The sequence below is a fragment of the Mirounga leonina genome, unplaced genomic scaffold, assembly GCF_011800145.1.
Source record: "Mirounga leonina isolate KUSES-001 unplaced genomic scaffold, KU_Mleo_1.0 Mir_151, whole genome shotgun sequence".
In the NCBI taxonomy this organism is placed as follows: Eukaryota; Metazoa; Chordata; class Mammalia; order Carnivora; family Phocidae; genus Mirounga; species Mirounga leonina.
Genome location: NW_023270377.1, coordinates 72,568,431 through 72,587,876, shown reverse-complemented (window position 1 = coordinate 72,587,876; position 19,446 = coordinate 72,568,431).

Genomic DNA, 19,446 nt, shown 5'->3' with positions numbered 1-19,446 from the left:
TTGTATCCAACAGAAGTCCAGATTCTGGAGCGAGACTGAAGGAATTCTAAAAGGAGTCCTTTTTGCAGCAATAACACTGTTGATCTGTGCCTTAAGATCTGGTCACCTCACAGGTAATTCTTTGTTCCCTGGCCATGCTTCATCGTGAGCCCTTTTGAGCCCAGTGGTGGATGATCTCTCAGATTCTAACACCAACTTCCTTTTCTAATTCTGGCTCCAAAATGAGAGGGCTGGGCTGATTCTTAAACATGGTAAATATATTTCTTAAACATGGTAAATATATTTCTCCTGCACACAGTGCATCACTGAGAGGTACCACTAGCCATCCTTTAAAATTGGGACTGAATTTCACAGGTGATTTCAATGTTAGAGGTGAAAAACATATCCAATTAGGATGGAGCAGATTCTCCTAAAGTCGCTGTACCTACACATTCTCAGGGGATTGTTCTTGGAGCCATTAGGAAGGAGGGAATTAGGAAATTAACAAGGAAATTCAGCCTTACTTCTCTCAGTTAGAATAAATATATTAGATGATGAGCTACGATGTGTCATATCAATAACATGCTTCGTAACTTATCGTTAAATCTCACCAAGAATAAAAACATAGAAAACAAACTTGGTGAGAGGTTCTCAATGAATCCTTTGTAACATTGTTTTACCCTAATTCTGCCTGTCTGTGTTGTTCATAACACCCAAATTTCCACAACTAGATAAAGTACAAATTCATTTAAAAATTATGTTCAAGATTTAAACTTTGAGGAAGCAAATCAACTGATATTCTCCAGCTAGGACAAAATAACTTGAGAACCTGTTGGGTAATCTTCCCACCTCTAAAAAGCTGAGGAGAACTACAGGCAAAGAAGAAAGCTTTTTGGAAGCATACGGTCTCTCCCGTCATCTGGCCAATCTTTGAATATAATTAATTCAACTTTGTGATAGGGAAAAGAAACATGGAAATTATTTATTTTTTTAAAGAGATTTTATTTATTTTATTTATTTGACAGAGAGGGTGAGTGCACAAGCAGGGGGAGCGGCAGGCAGAGAGGGAGAAGCAGGCTCCCTGAGGAGCAGGGACCCCGATTTAAGGCTCAATCCCAGGACCCTGGGATCATGACTTGAGCCGAAGGCAGATGCTTAACCAACTAAGCCAGCCAGGTGCCCTGAAAACTAAAAAACAGAGGTAGCTCTGTTGGTTAAGCATCTGTCTTCAGCTCAGGTCTTTATTTCAGGGTCCTGAGATTGAGACGTGTTATGGCTCCCTGCTCAGTGGGGAGTCTGCTTCTCCCTCTCCCTCTACCCTTCTCCCTGGCTTGTGTGCTCTCTCTCAATTAATAAATAAAATCTTTAAAAAAATAAAAATAAAAATAGAGGTGGTTTGTAAAGAAATATGTTATTACTTTAATTTTAGTTACTTAAGAACTTCCCAATGCTCATATAATTGAAATAAATGCTGACCTTATGTTTCTTTTGATGTCTATTATGTTTGAAATTCATCTAGCTTTAATGTTATCCTGAAATTTAATATGCAAGCTACTAAAACATATGAATGGTGCTGGGATACAGTTGAATTACCTGAAGTCCATTATTGGAAGAGTAGGCTTTGGACTTGCTTTTTAAAAATTCACCTGGAGTTGTCATGTAGTTAAATACCAATCTCACTTATTACATACAATCTGACTTAATACTTAGGATTTTTTTGCATGTACTAAAAAGGCTTATCTCTTGTTGGCGTCAGGACTGTGAACATAAATGTCAAGAATAAGAGACTCTTTTCTTTTGAAATATGCTTCTGATCATAAGCATCTTGATCAACTTAAGCGTAATTCTCTTCACGTTAAGATTTGAACTCCAGTTGTAATAACTTCAGGAAGAGTTGACTTTCACCTCCTTTCTTCAACTGTCGGGGACATGGAAAGAGATTCCCACAAACCTACTCATTCATGCTGCTGAAACATAATTCCAAAAGACTTCAACCTACTTCAAAAAAGAAAAAATCAAATCTATTCTCAGATGAAGATTTTCAAAAAATCTTTAAATCTAAAAAACCAATTGCAGGCTTGAAAGTAATTCAACAGAAACAGTAATACTCATTTAAATGTTTATGTGTTGCATTTTAATACCAGGTTGCTTTAAAACCACACCTATCTTATTTAATGATTTCCCATACATATAGTCAGATTTCTTGCTTTTCTCCAAATGTACATTTCCAGAAACCTGGAAGAGTAGGTTCCAAAAATAATTATACACCAGAATCCATGAAAAATATTTTTAATATACATTTTAGAGGTCCATCCCATATTTGCAAATTCATAAGTCAAATGCCAATTTTAGGTCAAGTATTTGAAGATTACTCTCTAGAATATCTCTAATAAAGATACTCTTACCCATGAATGCGTTTAAAAACTGAATAATCTTTTTCACATCTAGTGATAATTCTCTATTTTCCTTTTTTTTTAATCAAAGATACCACTGGTGCCTTGGTTTTGTAAAATTCATTATACTGGTACCCTATTACTTTTCTCATCTCTAACTGATCTTAAAATCGAAACCGTTATACTTTATTGAATGTTTTATCTTTCTACAGTCATGACTAGTCTGCTCTTGTTTAAAACAAACCAAAAACCAAATTAACCAAACAGACAAAATACTGCATAAGAATCACGGTGACAGTGAATCTCAAGATTCCGAGCAGAAACTAGAAGAAACTGCAGGTCAACATAGCAGATGCTGTTGAGTAGATATGGAGTTCTAGCCCAAGGCAGCAAGGCTATCTTTAATATCTCCAAAAGGTGCCTGCTGACATTGGACTGGAAATAGGGAAGGATCACTTTACTAGATTGGACCACTGAAGACCCATAGTGGCAGAACACTAGAGAAGCAGTCGATTAAGTTAAGCCGTTTAATTGAAGTGATGATTGGGCCAAAGAGGCAAGGCTATTTCTCAGCCACGAAAGAATCCAGGCTATACCGAGCCGGGCCCCTCTCATAGTGACTTCACACATACATGCACAAGTGTGCACATTCGGAGGTGGCATGAGGCTCTTCATCCAGAGTTACCCATGGTTCTAGTTCCATCTTTGTGTCCTTGTGCTTACCTGGATCACTGAACTAGCAACAAGCATTTAAATATAGGCTGTAAAATGGTTCTAACAAAATTTAAGGATATGGAGGGAGGAGATCCAAGAGAAAGCCATTTTCTCTATTTCTGGATAAAAGTCTTACTATTTGTAGATAAATAAGTATGGGTAAGTAAAAAAAAAAAGAAGAAATAGTAAATAGTGTTCTTAAACTGGTTCTCTGCATAATAAAAAGTAAAACATAGAATACATGAATTAGAAGACCAAAACATTTATGAAAAATCATTTCTTCAGGAAATAGTAAGATTCAAACTGCGGCTACTTTGAAATCTCCATAAAAAACAATACTAATTCATTTCTTAAAATAAGAAAGGCCTGGTGAGACAATAGGGGCAAATGAAAAGGAAACCAGAAGAGACATGCAGATAGAAATTTCTAAAGAAAGTTAATAGGGATGAGTGAAGAAGAATTTAAAACAAAACAGGCACCCCCCCCACAAAAACAAAACAAACAAAACAGGCAGCCATGTGTTTTGAAAATGTAAGCAGTAATGAGCAGAATCAAGAGATATAAGAAATTAGAAGAGTTGAAGAATTAGGGAGAAAATCACTGAAGAATAAACACACAATTATTTTGTTTTAGCATAGAACAAAACAAATAAACAGAAGTGTTATTCAAAGATTTATGAGAAATAAATGGACTTAAAATGCACACTATATGCCAGAAAATATTAGTAACAATAGCTAGCTAAGTCCTGAGAGAAGTATTAAATATTGGGACACAGAAATATGCATTTTTGTATTAAATATTAAGAAAGCATCCAGGCTGAATGAAAGGTGTTGCTTACATAATGAAAAAAACGAGCTCCTTAGATAGGTCAGTGGAATACTAACTACCATAGGAAGACATATAGAGTTCTGAGGCAAATAGATTTTGATCCAAGTATTCTTTATCCAGTGTAGTTGGTTAGCAATTCATTAACATATATAAAGGGGGAATAAAAGATACACCTGTAGAAACATATTACAGAAATTCTCTAGTAGTAGAAAATTTAAATATGCTGGATTCATTTTTGAAAGATCAATATGTATATATACATATGATTTGAATAATATGATTTATTGATTAACTATACCAATAGCCATATCTGAATGTTATATTTGAAAAATAAAATATACACTACCTTTCCAAATACCCATGGGAATTTTTTTTTTAAATTGGTCATCTACTAGATCTTAATTTTTTTAAAGGAAAAAGCAAAAGTTCAACATCCACACATAAAACTAAAATGTAATAACAAAGCAAGAAAAATGTAATATAACCATTTAGAAATTTAAAAATACTTTTAAAATAATACTTAAAGGATTCAAAGGATGTTAAAGTCAATATAACAGATCATTTAGAAATTTATATCAATGAAAACACTGCATCATAATTTATAGAATGTGTTCAAATCCAAAGTCACAGGAAAATTCATAACATAAAACATAATACAATTACAAACAGATATAAAAATGATTATAATTATGAATCATACCCAGATAATATGCATTATATATTATATTATTATATAACATATAATATAATAGTATATATAATTTGTAATATACATATTAATATTTCTAAATATTGAGTGTAAAGGCCATGCAAAGAATGCAACAACCTTAGACTGTAATAAAAAATTGAACATAAATTTAAAGATTAATAAATTAGAAAAAAAACTTAGTTGATATATTTGAGGCTGAATCTCTGACGAGATTTTTTTTTCTTTTTTAAAGATTTTATTTATTTATTTGACAGAGAGACACAGCGATAGAGGGAACACAAGCAGGGGGAGTGGGAGAGGGAGAAGCAGGCTTCCCCTGGACTGGGGGGGCTTGATCCCAGGACACTGGGATCATGACCTGAGCCAAAGGCAGATGCTTAACGTCAGCCACACAGGCACCCCTCTGACGAGATTTTAAAAAGTGATAAATGTTCTGTAAGAACCCTTAGCGAAAGTGAAAAACCTTTTTTTTTTTTTTAAGATTTTTGTTTATTTACTTGAGAGAGAGAGTGAGCGAGAGAGAGAGAGAGCATGAGCTGGGGTTGGAGAGGGAGAAACAGGCTCCCCGCTGAGCAGGGAGCCCGACCTGGGGCTCGATCCCAGGACGCTGTGATCATGACCTGAGTTAAAGGCAGATGCTTAACCGACTGGGCCACCCAGGCACCCCATAAATTTATAATGTTACAAATTAAAAAAAGAATACAAGCAGTGGTGTTTAGAAGATCTAATATTTGTAAATGAATATTATACAGAATTTTATAACAATAAATTTGGAAATCTTAAATGAAGAATTTTTATGAATATATGTGTTAGTATAACTCACAGTTAATTTTAACCAATTATATTAGAGCTTAAAAGAAATTTAACCAGTTAGAATTAATGTTATCAAAGAACTACTCCCAAGAAAGGAATTTTACTGAGACAGTTTAAATATAATGCCCATCACACATTGAAGAATAAGTTAATTACTGGATTTTTGAACTGTTTCCCGCACATATACTTAAAAAGAAAGGTTTCCCAAGTTATCTTATGGAGTCAGTTTAATTCAGAATTTAATCTGAGAAATTTAACAGGTAAAAATGTCGAATGCAGACCATTCTCACTTATGAATATTAGCAAAAATATAAATATTTACAAAACAAATTTATCAATACAGTGTCAATTGGATACATAAAATTTACTCTAGGGACGATAGGATGAATCAGTGCTAAGAAATTCATAATTCATCATGGTAAGGGTTCAATAGGAAAAATATTTATTGTTTACTATAAAGATACCAGAAACATAATGGATGAAAATACAACCATTATTGATTTTAAAAAAACAAAAACACATTAAAACAAGAACAAAATAATGAATAAAATCTCAATCTATCTCAACTTAAAACCAGCATTATCCTTAAAAATGTTTTCAATCTAATATTTACGGTTTGCGGGGGATAACTTGACAAAATCATTCTAAAAAGAAACTGTTAAACTGAAAATTGCTAGGAAAAGTGATGATGGAGGATTTGCTAGTTACTGCAACACATTATAAGGTTAAAACGATTATAAAAAAAAACCTGAATATGCTAGTGGCAAGATAAACTGGTAAATAACTGGAACAGGAAAAAAGTTTGTATCTGTTCTTTGCGTGTGTGTTTTATTTCCCAAGCCCTTTTGAAGTCTCATTGAATTTTTAATTGAAATATTTAACGAAAAACAGAATTGTGCATCTCCTTTGATCCAGAAATTAAATCTAATTAAGTCTAAGAATTTAGCCTAAGGGGGAAAAAAAACTAACAAATATGTCAAAGTGTATCTAAAAAAAAAAAATAAAGAATTCATGAAATAAATCATGGGAATCAATCAATGGAATACTCCCTATGGCCATTAAAATAATGATATAACTAATTTTTGAGAGGGCAAGATGTTTACTTTTTACTACCAAGGGTATAAAGCAAGTGTACTCTGTTTCCATTTTTGTAAAGACAAATTCAGCACATATATTTAAAAAATATCTGAGAGTATGTGTGATAAGGATAATGGAAATGCTTTATTTTCTTCTCTACAGTTTTAGGTACCTTTATAATGAGATCTTTTTAGTCTTATAATCATAAAAAATAATGGTATTGGCATATTTTGAGGGTAAGGAAGAAATAATTTACTGTTCCTCCTTTCTCCAGCTCATTCTTTAATTCTACTCAGCGTAGTTCAAAAATGCCTCTCTCCAGCATTCTTAAGACCAAAGTTTTAATAGGGCATGGAGAGGAGGCCAGAATAGGATAACATGACAAGACTCTTCCCCTGAGCTCAGGTGAATAACTACTACTCCTGGATATTCCTGGAAACATCTGGAGGCTTTTTGTGATTGTGCAGAAGTTGTTCAGGAGGAATTGTTCTATAAATAGGTGTTATGTGGTGCGTTTGGTGGAGGAGGTGAGTTCAGGGTCTTCCTATGTCACTATTTGGATTAGAACCTCTGGAGACTCTATGAATAAAGAGAATGCAATGAAACAGGTAGGAGGGTAAAAGTATTGAGGTCCTGATGTTAATATAACCTTGACTGCTTTTGGAGTCAAATACTATTAATGTATGAGACATATAAGTCACTCATATATGAAAGTTATCATTTCTCCTAATTGCAAACCCATCTACTTATTAAAGAGAACTTCAAATCATTAATATATAAAAAGTTATTTCAGTTGGACACTATAAAGCAAATGCATACTCTAAATGATGAATTAAATTACCTTGACGAAAAAGATACTAGACAAGTATAAAATCCTGGATTAAAGTCTTCAACACAAAGGTATACATCCATATAGGTCCAAGAATAAGAGAGAAAAGATCATCTATGTACTGTTGAAAATGATTAAAACAAACCAGACATAAATTTAAAAGAATTAAAATCACCTTAATGAGGCTTAGTGGTAGCTGAATTACCACTGGTTTCCTAAAATCAGATCTAAATTTAAATAAAAATAAAATTCATCACCTCAACAAGATATGCATTTGTAAGGTTGCATTTTGTTGCCAAATGTTTAATTGTTAGATGATTGTAAATGCTGAATTAATCTGAAAAAGTAATATTCATAATGATTTGTCAACAAGCAAGGATATCTAGAAGAGCAAAAGAAAAATTTTCTGATTGCCAAATCTAAAAGAATGTTGACTGAAACATTCAAAACTTTTTCTTAAATAAATATTATTGCTTATATTCTGATTATGAAAGTCATCGGTATATTGTTGAAATTTGGAAAATAGAAAAAGTGTAAAGAAGAAAATAAAAATCTTTCACAATCTCACTGTTCTAAGATAATTGTTATTAATATTTTGGTATTTTGCTCCCAACCCTTTTTTCTTTTTGGAGATACACATTTTTCTCCTCAAATTGAGATCATACTCTGTACATTGCTTCCATCATGCTCTTTTCAGTTTATATTATATTATAAACATATCTCTTAAGTTATAAAGAATTCTTCAAATGCAATGTGTTTGTTTCATACTATTCCAATTTGTGCATGTATCATAATACATTTCAACACTTCTATATAGTTGGACATTTGTTTCCAATTTTTTATATTAAAAATAATGCTTCAATAAGCACCATTATATGTATCCTTTGTCTATATTTCTTTGTCCATGTTTCAAATTTTTCTTAGGAAAAATTCCTGGGAGTGAAATTTCACAGTAAAAGTATAAGAAATGGCACAAATTCTGAATAAATTTCTTTTTGGAAAGTTATACCAATATACACTCTCACTGAACAGGTACACATATACCTAACAAGAACATTGGGAATTTAGCTTTTTTTCTTTAAAAAATAGACTTAACTTTGTACCAAAAACATATTGTACCACCTGTAACAATTGCCATATGGCTATTCATTCCACGACAAAGGGAGTTTTCATAAGGAAAAGACCAATGAATTTCTATTTCTTCCCCTGAACAAGTCATTTCACTTTCCCTATGAGGTAGTCCAAACTTCCAATTTCTCAGATGTCAGTTTTCCTTCTTTTCAGTTTTCACTAGCCGTGGAAGTCTCTTCTAAAGAGATTACATGAACTCTGAACTGTCTTCTTCTACAAATTATTCATGTTTCTTATCATTGGACACTATTAACTGTGCTATGTGTATCTAAACCTGTGTGTTCCTTACCAAAGATGGCATCTTTTTTTAAAAAAAATTTATTTATTTATTTGAGAGAGAGAGCAAGAGAGAGCAGGGGAGGGACAGAGGGAGAGGGAGAGAATCTTGAGCAGACTCTCCGCTGAGCACGGAGCCTGTGGATGGTGGTGGGGGGGTGGGGAGGGAGGGCTTGATCTCAGGATCCTGAGAACATGATCCTGAGATCATGACCTGAGCTGAAACCAAGAGTCGGGCACTTAACCGGCTGAGCCACCCAGGTGCCCCCAAAGAAGGCATCTTGACATGGGATGAGTTGGACTTAGAAGGTGAAAATATGAAGAGACTCTTGCAATTCAAAAATCTTTTACTTATGTCCTTTAAAGGATTCTATGTCCAGGAGAACAATACAAATTAAGAAGAAACTTTAAGAATCTAGAAATTATTACTGAATCATGTATACTACTCTTGCAAACATGGTTACCTGATTTTTATGTTAAGGTCTGTTTCAAAACTTCACTGAAACTTATGTTTATTGCTTTAAAAAGAAGCCACTGCCTATCAATTTGCTTCTAATATGACATAAGCATGTAAAACACAGACAGGTTTCTAAATTCTACCTGACATTTTTCTCGTGGTCTCTGATAAATTCGGGGATACAAGGCTTACAGTTTTTCTCTGGTGGTTGGGAGACTGGAATGAAAGATATTTTCTGAGCCATACACACTTGTTAAAATCCAGTAGATTTCAGCAACAATGGTATTCCTAATGAGTTTTAAGGGGAAGGAAAGGGACTGAGAGTAATTTTGACACTGTCTTGTCTTTCACCAGTTGCTGCTAATCTTTTGAAAGGTTTTCTATTTTTGACCTACATTCAGACAGACCCTGCTGTTTGACAAAGCTTATTTTCAAGTCTGATTCACAAGAGCCTTGCAGGGACTCCAGGGCTTGGAGGTAATTCTCCTAGAAATATAAAAGTTTCCTTTGGATAATTAACCACTACCACAGGAAACTTGAAGTACCTAGAAATCTGACTTTCCAGGACAACATCACTCTATTGGTAGAGTTGAGGAAACAAAGCCCTTATCCCAGCATGCTCTGCACTGAAGACTGAAGTCAGGAGCCTGTGGGGCAGAATCAATGGATCAGTGGGACACAAGAAAGCTAAGACAAACACTGGGAAACAAGATGCAATCACTGTATGTCTAAACTATCCTCAGGCCACAAGACTGATGTTTGAGCTCTGCCAACAATTTTTCTCACAGGTCTTAACTGTTGTAAAATGGTGGACTTACCTGAATATTTGGTTGCTTAAAGATTCCTATTGTATGACTCCATTTCTAAGTGATTGTACTCTAATTCCTTTCCCACCTCTCCAATGTGCAAGGTTCACCTTCACTGTCACCTCCTGTCCCAGACTGCTTTCTCTGAATTCTTACCTCCTTCTACCATTTAAATATGAACGGGATACTTCATCCTACTTTAATGTTGTCATAATTATTTGGGGACACCAATAGATTTTGTAAGCACCAGACAATAGAGAAGGCAATGTTTAATAAGTCACACACCTAGGATGTTATACCGCTAAGTAAAAGAATGAAACTTTGGGACTGATATTCCTTATTTCGTGACCCATATTATAAATGTTTTCTGGCTTTTCTCCGTAGGTTTCCCAGGAGAGGCCTTAGTTGGAGGGCTCTGGTTAACAACCAGATTCACCCTTTTCATCAGGGAAATTCCTCTTGTACTGTTTAAATATGGGATGTTCGTGCGAGATCTCTTTTAAAATAAGTCTTCTGCTCCAAACCACAAAACAAACAAAAACCTCTATTAGCAGTCACCGACAACTCTTCTGGTGGTTTAAATGGTTACTTATTTCTATATGCCTATTCAATAGATGTGTGCTGCTATTCCTTAATTTTTAGTTTTAGATACTTTACCAGTCGGGTCTAGTCAGGAGACAGAGATCGCACCAATTGTTTCATGACAGAGAATTTAATATGAAGAATCGTCAGTCAGGTATAAAGAATGTTTAGCTAGATAACTGCAAAGGCAAAAGGGAAAACTAAGTGAGCAAAGAGGTAGTGACTCAAAGAAGCCGCTGCCAACTCTAGGGCTGTGGGAACAAAGGAGAGAGGTTAAGATTATTGGAAGTTTGGAAGAGGGGCCCCACAGGGCTGGGACTCAGATCTCTGCTAGCTGACTGGTGGTGAGTCTCTGAGGGCCCCTGCGGTATAGCTGGTTCTGTCAATGAGAATAAAACTGTAAGCAGAATTCATGTAAGCAGAATGAAATGCTGTTGCTGAGGTGAAGAGTATTATTTATTGTCTTCGCATTACGTACGAGGAAGATTGAGTTCGCTTACATGCTCCACCTCCCCACCCGTCTGCCTACTTCTTGTTATTCCTTTCAACTCCTGCCCCCACTCCATGTACAAATATAGTTGTATCATGATCTTGGTTTAATCCAGAATTTGGGTGTTTACATTACTCTATGTAAACATATTCACAGCTGAGCCCCATCATGGACTATGAATTACTTATGAGTGCAACATTTATATTCCCTGGAGTTAATCCTTTCTTGGGTATTTTGTTTGTTTGTTTGCCTTTCCGTGTGCTTCCCACTAACGTACCCTCAAACTCTCAATAGACACACTCATCAGGTGGTGTAACTTTCCTTCAGTGACTCCCTAGGAGTCCTCCCACTCCATCTGGACTGGTTGTTCTCTAGTCTGTGGCACCTCGGTCCTCTGAGGATCTTCTATCACCCCTGTCACCTCTCAGTGTGGTCTGCTTTCTTTAGAGGACTACCTAGGTTTTAATTCATTTTAGTTTATTCCCTCATTTTTAATGGAACACATCCTCAAATAATTTCCTTCGAAAGGGTACATGGCAGGTAAATTTTTGAGAACCTGAATATGTGAAAATATATTTAGTTTAATTAATCCCTAAAACTAATTTGCAGTTTGGCTCGGTTTAGACTTCAGCACATCATTTTCCCTCAGAATTTTAAAAGCATTTTCCATAGCCTTCCAACCTCCAGTGAGGCTGTTGAATGGTACCATTTCGATTCTTGATTTTTGTTTCTGGCCTGTTTACCTACTCTGGAGGCTTCTGGTATCCTTAATTAACTACTAGCATTTTGAAATTTTATGATGTTATGCTCTGAGGTGTTCTTTTTCCCTTTCTCAGGTTAAGACTTCAGTAGACTTTTTAATACTGAAATTCATGGCCTTCAGTCCTGGAAATTTTCATTTTATTATTTCTCTGATAACTACAGTTCTCCTCCATTTTATTTGTCTCTACCTCCTGGAACTCCAACTATCTACAAATAGAACCTCCTAAAACAACCATGTAATTTTCTCTCATATTTTGAATCTGTCATTTTAGTTCAGTTTCTGGGAAATCTTTTCTACTCATCGCCCAACTTTTCTGTTTCCTTCAAAATATTCCCCTATTTTTAATTTCTAAGGTATTTTTTGATGTTGTTTTCTGAATGTCACTTTATATAACATCTTCTATCATGGATTTTTAGGTCTTTCTACAGCTCATAATTGTATACTTCATACATTTTTAAAATTTTTAAATTTTCTCTGTTTACATATTTATATATTTTTTTCAGCTTCCTGATTCCTCTGAGTTGCTTTTCGGTTTGTTTGGTTTTTACATTATAGGTTTTTATCAAATGTCTGGGCACCTTTGGAGGTTGATTAATATTTAAAAGCAAAGCACTTAATTGTTGATTAGAAGTTCTAAAACTCCCTGAGAAACTTCACTGTAGAGTGATTGAGTGAGACATAGCCATTTTGTTGGGAATGGGTGAAAATCTTTTACTTGGATCAGTCTCCCACACAGGAAGACTGGCAGAGTTTTTGAAGGCAACCTGAGGGAACAGGGTCTCTCACTGGAATCCATGGAGTTCCATATGGCCTTTTACCTGCTCCCTGTCTCCCCATGCCATGGTACCTGAAGTTCATGGTCCTGGTTCTGCCTTCTTTATATTAAACCTCTAATTATACATGAGCAGGAAGCTAATCTCAACTCCTTCCTGATTTTATCCAGCCTTTTAGACAATCCTCGTGTTTTCAGTCCCATATTCTCCCATATGGCAATGCCAGGAAACTTTAATTCCTGAGACTTTCTGGGGTCCTGAGACACAAATAAGATTCCTCAATACACTGTCAAATTAATTACCACTAGTGCATCTGCTTCCCAGCTGTTAATACTGTCTTGGTATCCCTTTTCCACTATGATTGCTGCTTCTAATTGCTTCACCTCTTTACTCCTCTACTATCATTATAATGGACACTTTGGAGGAGTAGGGTTCAAAGTACATTCTGTTAAAATCCACTAGGTTTAACAGAATTCCCAGTTTGGTTTATTTAATCATCATTATTTCATTAAGTATTTCTGATGTTTATTAAATTAATGTTTCTTGCCACATTTTCAAATGTGTGTACTGACTTGGAGATTTTTTTTAAAGGTTTTATTATTTATTTATTTATTTATTTATTTGTGAGAGAGAGAGAGAGAAAGAGAGAAAGAGAGAAAGAGAGAGAGAGAGAACGAGAGAGAGAGAAGGAGCAGAGGGAGAGGAACAAGCAAACTCCACACCAAGTGTGGAGCCAACATGGGACTCAATCCCATGACCCTGAGATTATGATCTGGGCCGAAATCAAGATTCAGTCCCTTAACTGCCAGCCACCCAGGTGCCCCCGCAACATGGAGATTTTTAAAAATAGTGTTCTTAGATGAATTATTAAGTATATCCTATATTAACAGTATTGCCATATTTTCATAAGTTTATATCTAGCTCTCTGTTCTGCTCTGTTGATTTATAGTATGTCTGTTTTTATGCCTGTCACATACTGTTTTGATTACTGTAGCTTTGTAAATTTTTTTTTTAAGTTGGGAAGTATGAAACCTCCAGCTTTTTTCTTTCTCAAGACTGTTTTGCCTATTTGGGTTCTTTGTCTAATTGTAAGTTAGCTTTTCTCCTTTCATGAAAACTTTCATTGGGGTTTTGGTAAAGATTGCATTGAATCTGTAGGTCACTTTGAGTTATATGGATGTTTTAACAATATGAAGTCTTTCGAGCAATGAACATGGGATGTCCTTCCATTTGTTTGTGTCTTTAATTCCTGTCAGCAATATTTTATTGTTTTCAGTGTACAGGTCTTTGGCTCCCTTGTTTAAGTTTTTTCATCTTTGATTCTTTTCTCTCTCTCTTTTTTTTTTTTTTGGTGTATCTTCTATAGGCATTTTCTTTGTGGCTACAATGGGCTTATAAAAAAATATAGTAATAGCAATCTATTTAAGATGGTAAGAATTTAACTTCAATCATTTACAAATACTTCACATTTTTACTTTTCTTCCACATACTTTATATTTTTCATTATTTTAATTATTTTATTAACTTTTGAAAAATACCTATATATGAAATTACATTTTTCTTAACAACAGTCTAAAGTTTTTCATTATTCTAGTCTCCAACCATGACAAGGAACTTAGCACATTTGTTATCAATAGGACATCCCCCCCCCAATCTTGTCAGTATTTAGACTTTTATTTTTATTTTGACACAAGAGTACTATTTGTTTAAATTTACTAATAGTTTTAATCAAATTGTGTGTTCATTATTTTATTTTTTTCACCCCTTCCCTTTGGGGTTACCTTATTTTTCCTAATTGAGTAATTGTATTAGTTCTTTCAGTAAAAATATGTAAGGAATTAATTCTCTGAGTGTCTGTAATCATGTTTATTCCTTCATCATTTTAATAATATTTCAGATTCATATTGAATTCCAGGATGACAATAATTTTTCCTTAGCTTTTAAAAGATATTACTTTAGGGGTGCCTGGGTGGCTCAGTCGGTTAAGCAGCTGCCTTCGGCCCAGGTCATGATCCCAGGGTCCTGGGATCGAGTCCCACATCAGGCTCCCTGCTCAGTGGAGAGTCTGCTTCTCCATCTCTGTCTGCCTGCCTCTCTGCTTACTTGTGCTCTCTCTCTCTCTCTCTCTGTCAAATAAATAAATAAAATCAAAAATAAATAAATAAATAAATAAAAATAAAAGATATTACTTTATTATTTACTTGTTACTGAGATTTCCATTTCCACTCCATTGTAAATAATACATATTTTCTAAAATTTTAAAGATTTTTTTTCCTTGATCTTTAATAATGCAGGATCACCCAAATGTGACTGGCTATGATTTTTTTTTTTCATTCATCCTACTCAGGATTTGAAAAGTCTTAGGATTAGTTTCTTCAATTATGAAAAACTTATAGCTATTATTTTTTCATATTGCTTCTTTAAAATTTTCAACAATTTTATTTCGGAATCAACATTGGACTTACATTGGAGCTTCTTGGTGTGCTTTTAAAAGTGCTCTTTCTTATTTTTACCTTTATCTCTCTGTGTTATGATTCAGAAGACTATCTCAGTGTAATATTTCAATGCCCTTATTTTTTAATTGCACTTAGTATAAAGTTCATAATGTCTATTGTGACAAGTTAAGAATTTAATAACCATCTATATCAATTCTAAGTTCTCTAATTTATTCTTTTTCATATCTACCTGATTTTGTTTCATGAACACCTGCTTTTGTTTTATAATTTTATAAATTTTGATTTATTAAAATGAAAGTTATAACTTTCTTTGAGTAATTGAGTACACTCAATTTGTTTATTTCAAATTCTTTTTCAGACTTCTACATAATATCAAATTCATTTGGGATCAACTTATATTATGACAGTAGGCTATTGTGAAGGGAATATTTTTGGTTTATTTTTTCCCTTCTCTCTCTTGGTTCACATCTGTCTTACTAGTGAGTGGTCTTTGAAGTTTTCTCACCTGGCTTCTATGTCCCTAGTACCGAACCAACACGTAAAGCTTCTGTTCTGTTGTGGTGTAGAAGATAGTATACAACACACCAGTCTGGTGAACTACTTTGTTCAATTTCTGGTCAAGGGGCCCTCTTTGTTCTCTCATTTCTCAAGGCCAAGCTTCCTACAATAGAGTCCCCATGGGATTTTGCAATAGCTACTGACTTCATAGAGTCTGACTCTTGGTCTTCATCTTGTGGGGAATACTTTGTTTCCTTTGAACCACAAGTGCCAAACTGTGGCTGATTTTGCTTACTCCTGTGTCCATAGCCCAGAAGTTCTGTGGCTTTATGTTTTTGTTCCTTTCATGATTCCTAGAGATGTATACTTCGGTGCTACCTTTTATAAGCTCTAATTTTATAGTTTATTGTTTAATATTATGAGGAGAGTAGAAATGTGCCTTAAAACATCACCTCATTGGAGAATGTGGAGAAACATTCCTGTCTACCTTTTAGTACAACCTTTCTGCAAATCCTTTTGATTTACCCAGTGATGAGTTATTTCACTTCATGTCACTTTACTTCGACTCTAAGCACTAAGGTAATACTAGTAAAAACAGATGTCAGTTTTAAGCCTAGGACCTTATTTTCAGAACGGAATTTTGCTTCTTCCACCTAACTCTTCCCACAAATCTGAGTTCAGAGCTAAACACATTTCTGGAACTAGAGAAACTTCAGGATACAGGTAAACTTAATCAGTATATAGACTAAGGTATAGTATAGTTATTACAAAACCACTTACATAGGGTTCAGCATTTATAAAATCTCTGTAAAATCAATGTTATAAAAATAGAAACTACCACTTATTATTAACATGTTTTTTATATATAATTTATGTACAATTCATTTAATGCTTAACAACAGAAGTGTTTATGGACCCTTTTAAACGCTGGAAGGAAATATGTCCTGGGTTCAAATTTTTTACCAAAGGAAATTCAGAAGTTAGTGGCTGGACTGGAATTAAAATCCAAGTCTGTATGATTCTTCAGTCATGATCTTAACTTTGTTGTTACTACTACATTGGCCTCATGTCTAATTGTGAAATCTTTGGGTTTTGACAGAAAATGCTGTCTAAACTAAAAGAAAAAAGATGTATTAACTTATGTAACTGGGAAGTTTTGGGGTAAAACTGGAGTTAGGAATTTTTTTTTTTTTAAAAAAAAGCTTTTATTGATTTATTTGACAGAGAGAGGGAGAGCACGCACAAGCACGGGGAGCAGAAAACAGAGGGAGAAGGAGAAGCAGACTCCCTGCTGAGCAGGGAGCCTAATGCAGGGCTTGATCCCAGGACCTCAGGATCATGACCTGAGCCGAAGGCAGACACTTAAAAACTGAGCCACCCAGGTGTCCCAGGAATTAGGAATTTTTAAGCTATCTATAGGCTCAAACAGCATCATGAGGATGTGATTTCTTCTGGCTCCTGGCTGGACTCTCCTCCATTTGTTGGCATTATTTTCAGATCTGTGTAGTAGCAGAATGGCTACAGCAGTCACAGGTCACATCCTCTCAGGTTCAACTCCCAAGAAAAAGAGGTATTCTCTTCCCAGCAGCTCTCACACTTGCCCTTATAATCACCCTGATTGGAGAAAATTGGCTCCTGAGCCCATCTGCTCACCAATCAGTGAGGCCAGGGAATTGCCTATACTGAGTGACCTAAGCCAAGGTTCTATGTTCCATCCCTGTAGAAAGAGGATGGGATCCACCCAAATGATGGATTCTTGCTCCCAAATTGTCAGCATTCACCAGAAATCAACCAGAGGCTGTTAGAGGACCCAAAACAGATACATGTCTACCTCAGTTGTGCACAATAGTTGAGATTTTACTATTAAAACATGTTGTCCATTAGCATCAAATGTCTCCTACTTCTGCAAGAAATAAGATTTCTAAAATATACTTTTGAGCTGAGGAAAACTATCAGTATTGAAAATACTTTGGGATGATGCTCTGAAAGCACAGTGTGAGGCAGTATTACTCGTCTAAATTGATGCCTGCCTTTTATTCACTTGGAAGAAGAGATGTGGATTCACGGCAGTTGAGGAGGTGTGAGGGATGCTTAGCTTGATTGAGAAAGGTTAATTACATGTGAAATGAGGCTGGGATTCAGAGGATGTTTGCTCTAGATTTTGTGTAATGTTATATTAACACTGGGATTCTCTTTATTCTATTAACAAAATAAACTCATTTTGTTTGGTTTCATTTCACACTTGCTTTAATCCCACTGAACATTTATACTATTATTTAATTTTACTAAACATTTGTGGATAGTAAAATACCTATACAATTAAGCAACTGCAGGATATTAAAGACACCCAGTTCTTACAGAGATTTGATCTGCTAATTAGCCACACCAATTTTATGGATCATTGCATCTCACTTAAAATATATTGTTATACGTTTATAATCTTTCCATAATGAGCTTTTATTGAGTGCATGGGCCAACTTCTGTGTGATGTACAAGAGAAACTCCCTTTCCTCCCCCTAAAAAATATGTTCATGGACCTAGTAAATCACAATAACATTCCATTGAAAATGGTCCTCTTGGCATTATTAAACAGCTTATTTGGGACCACAGTAGAAAATGCATATACCTGAGGAGGGAAGAGTCAGAGTGTTATCCAAAGAAGTTCAATAAAAGAGAAGGATGGAGAGGAGGAAAGCCAACATTTAATAAATTGATGGGCAATATAAATTTATGGAGAAAACATCTGAGGGTCAGATTTTCTTTATCACAGTGATCTAATATAGTCTTTGCATTTTGGCCTTTCTGTTACTTAAACAGGCTAACCTAACGTTTTCTAGTTTCTCCACAGGAGCTTTCATTTTCAGAATTAAGTACTGACTTGAAATACATTTTAAAAATTTTAAATTAGCTATTCCTTGTTGAAAAGTATAGTCAGGTTGAAATGCCACCGCTAAAGTTAAACAGCGATGGTCAGGAAATCACCCATACCCTTTGTTTCGTAGGAAATGGCTCACTGTAAAGAACCACCCTTCCTCACAGGACTTAGATAAAATTCACGAATGACCCCCTTATATAACCTATGACAAGACCGGATATAGACCCTCCAAATTTCCATTTTCTCTTTTTATTTGTTTATTTCTACTGACCCCCTTGGACAGGCTACTAACTTTACTTGGCCAAACCTTAGTCAGGCTTCTCTCTTTTCCTCAGGCCTCTGAACTTTTGCCCACTGTAGAGCACTGGAACAGTGCAACAACCTCCCCTTAGCGGCCTCTCCAGAGAATCAGCTGACCTCCAGGAAAAACGTTCCCTGATCAGCGAGCTATTTATGCTCCTGGCTCCTCGCACTCCTTAATACCAGGTTCTTTCTGGCCTTGTTTACTCCACCCTGTGAAAAAAAGCCATTTGCTGCCTGACCTTTGAGACACTTGCAGATGTAATAATGGGAGCATTCTCCCTATGGCAATTAATAGTCCCACTGCCCCTATCACAGTTGTCCCTTTCCCGCTGTTGCAATAATTCTTTTGAATAATGTCTTTCCTTACCTAAGACTGGATTTTTTTCTTCAACTTAATGCTCCGATTATTTAAGCCAGAGTATTTATTAGGAATCATTTATGAGAGAAAAGTCTCATGATAATATTTTTTTTTCTTAATAGAAATTTAGTAGCATATTTTTAGAGATGCCAACAGTACACATAAAGTTATTAATAGAAAAACATACCTATTACACATTTAAACACCAAACAATGTTTCATATCACAAACTAAATGCAACAGCCTCACTACACCTTCCTGGATTCATTTCTTTCTTTCTTTCTTTCTTTCTTTCTTTCTTTCTTTCTTTCTTTCTTTCTTTCTTTCTTTCTTTCTT